We start from the raw sequence: 2,591 nt of genomic DNA, 5'->3' as shown, positions 1-2,591 counted from the left end.
ACGATGCACAAGTCCCGAGAATGAGGGTAAAAGTATACCCAATGTTGCCCTCATCCTGATGACCACCTTCTTAAGAACATAAGAAATAGGAGCAGGAGGAGGCCATCTGGCCCGTCGAGCCTGCTCCACCATTCAATAAGATCATGGCTGATCTGGCCGTGGACTCAGATCCACCTACCTGCCTTTCCCCCATAGCCCTTAATTCCCCTACGATGCAAGCATCTATCTAACTGTGTCCTAAATATCTTCAACGAGGTGGCCGCTACTGCTTCCCTGGGCAGATAGTTCTACAGATTCACTACTCTCTGGGAAAAGGAGTTTCTCCTCATCTCCATCCTAAATCTATTCCCCCGAATCTTGAGGCTACCATGGAAACAACCTTCCTGCCTCGATCTTATCTATCCCTTTCATAATTTTATGTTTCTATAAGATCCCCTCTCGTTCTTCTGAATTCCAGAGAGTATAGTCCCAGGCAACTCAATCTCTCCTCATTGGCTAACCCCCGATCTCTGAAATCAACCTGGTGAACCTCCTCCTCACTGCCTCCAAAGCCAGTATAGCTTTTCTCAAGTAAGGAGACCAGAACTGCACACAGTACTCCAGGTGCAGCCTCCCCAGTACCCTGTACAGTTGCAGAATAACCTCCCTGCTCTTAAATTCAATCCCTCTAGCAATGAAGGCCAACATTCTACTTACCTTTGTGTGTGGCTGCATCAGGCTGTGTGCAGATCCAAAGTACGTGGGCACCAAGTGCCACTATGTGCTGAGGTTCTACCTGACCCGGTGTTGTGGAAGATAGGCCTGGCCCTGTTGCCACGCAACATCCCTGTCAGATGCCGCACTACCTGTCCTTCGTGGAAGAGTTCTTCCAGACAAGCACCTTTGGCCACGTCCATCAGGCTGTGGTCAGCACGGAATGTCCTGCAGACAATATGGGGCAGGGACTCTATGGAGACTGTGGGGTAGTTCCCTCAGCAAACTGTCCAAAACATCTGGCAGATTGCTTCATTGCCAAAACCAACAAACACCAAGACCTCACTTGGCTGGTGGTGAGAGGGGTGCTCACAGTCAGATCCTTCCCGTACAGACAAAATATCATCCCCAACGTACGCTGCCCTCGGGACAGCTGTGGTGGGAGGAGACAGTCACCCTCTTTGCAGACTATGGATTTCTAAGAAGTTGTGGAGAAGGATTCAAGGGTCCGTGTCCTGATCCATCCCCAGCAGCTGCATAACAGAGGACTCTCTGATCTATGGGCTGTTCCCAGAGACACACACCCAGACAGACATCATGTTCTAAGGTCATCAACTCCATGAAGGACGTCCTTTGGTCTGCCCGAAACTTGTTGGTCTCCCAGCTCTGCGAGATGTCCATAAGGGAATGCTGCCGACGGGCACATTCCAGGCTGCGGGAGTACGTGCTGAGGGACGCACTGAAGCTCAGTGCAGCCAATGCTAAGGATCTGTGGGGAACGACTGCAGTCTGGGCTCCTTCCGCTACCGCACACGGAGGGGCTGAGTCGGGTGGGGAAGCCCCCCAAACACTGAAATGGTGCATCACTTATCACATAAGTGGTAATGGTGCTATGGCTTTTAAAAAATAAACACTATAGGTATTGGAATTGGTTTATTATTGTCACTTGTACTGAGGTACAGTGAAAAACTTGTCTTGCAAACTGATTGTACAGGTCAATTCATTACACAATGCAGTTACATTGAGTTAGTACAGAGTGCATTGATGTAGCACAGGTAACAACGGTAACAGTACAGAGTAAAGTGTCACAGCTACAGAGAAAGTGCAGTGCAATAAGGTGCAAGGTCACAACGAGGTAGATCATGAGGTCAGAGTCCATCTCATTGTATAAGGGAACCGTTCAATAGTCTTATCACAGTGGGGTAGAAGCTGTCCTTAAGTCTGGTGGGACGTGCCCTCAGGCTCCTGTATCTTCTACCCGATGGAAGAGGAGAGAAGAGAGAATGTCCCGGGTGGGTGTAATGACCACAAATGTAAAAGTTTTGCACTATTCTTCTTTAGTAGATATACTTTCATTAAGAATGAAGTTTAATTTTGAGATAAAGATTAGAAACAGAGCAGAGCCAGAGTCAGGACCAGGACCTGTGGAAGTGGCGGGACACCAGGCTCAGGCAGAACTTCCAATTGCAGCAAGTTGTGTCCATGTGGAGGTGGTAGCCAGGTGCCACCCTCCAGGTACCCCCTCTTTAGGTTAGGGTGACTGGAGGGCCACCCCTTTGGTTCTCAGTCCTGGGATGGGAAGCTGGGACTTTCTTTCTTGCCTCAGCCATTTCGATGCGATTTCCGGTCTCGAATCGATTCTTTTTTTGCTCTTCCGGTTTTCCTTCTCGCCCTCCCCGACCGGCCGCTGGCACTCCCGCCAATCAGCGGCCGCGGACGGGAGGCTGCGCGCCGCCACTGGCGGTGGAGCCGTCAGTCATCCCGACCCGGAGGCGGGCCCTCATCGACCGGGGCTCCGCTTGGATAGCCCTCACGCCAATCAACATGCAGCAACCAATGGGGTTGGCGGGACTCGGGTGGGCGGGTCTGGTATCGACTCCGACTTTGAGGAGAAAAAA

Source organism: Pristis pectinata, chromosome 33, assembly GCF_009764475.1.
Source record: "Pristis pectinata isolate sPriPec2 chromosome 33, sPriPec2.1.pri, whole genome shotgun sequence".
In the NCBI taxonomy this organism is placed as follows: domain Eukaryota; kingdom Metazoa; phylum Chordata; class Chondrichthyes; order Rhinopristiformes; family Pristidae; genus Pristis; species Pristis pectinata.
The sequence above is the reverse complement of the archived record's forward strand: the minus strand, read 5'-3'. Positions refer to the sequence as shown.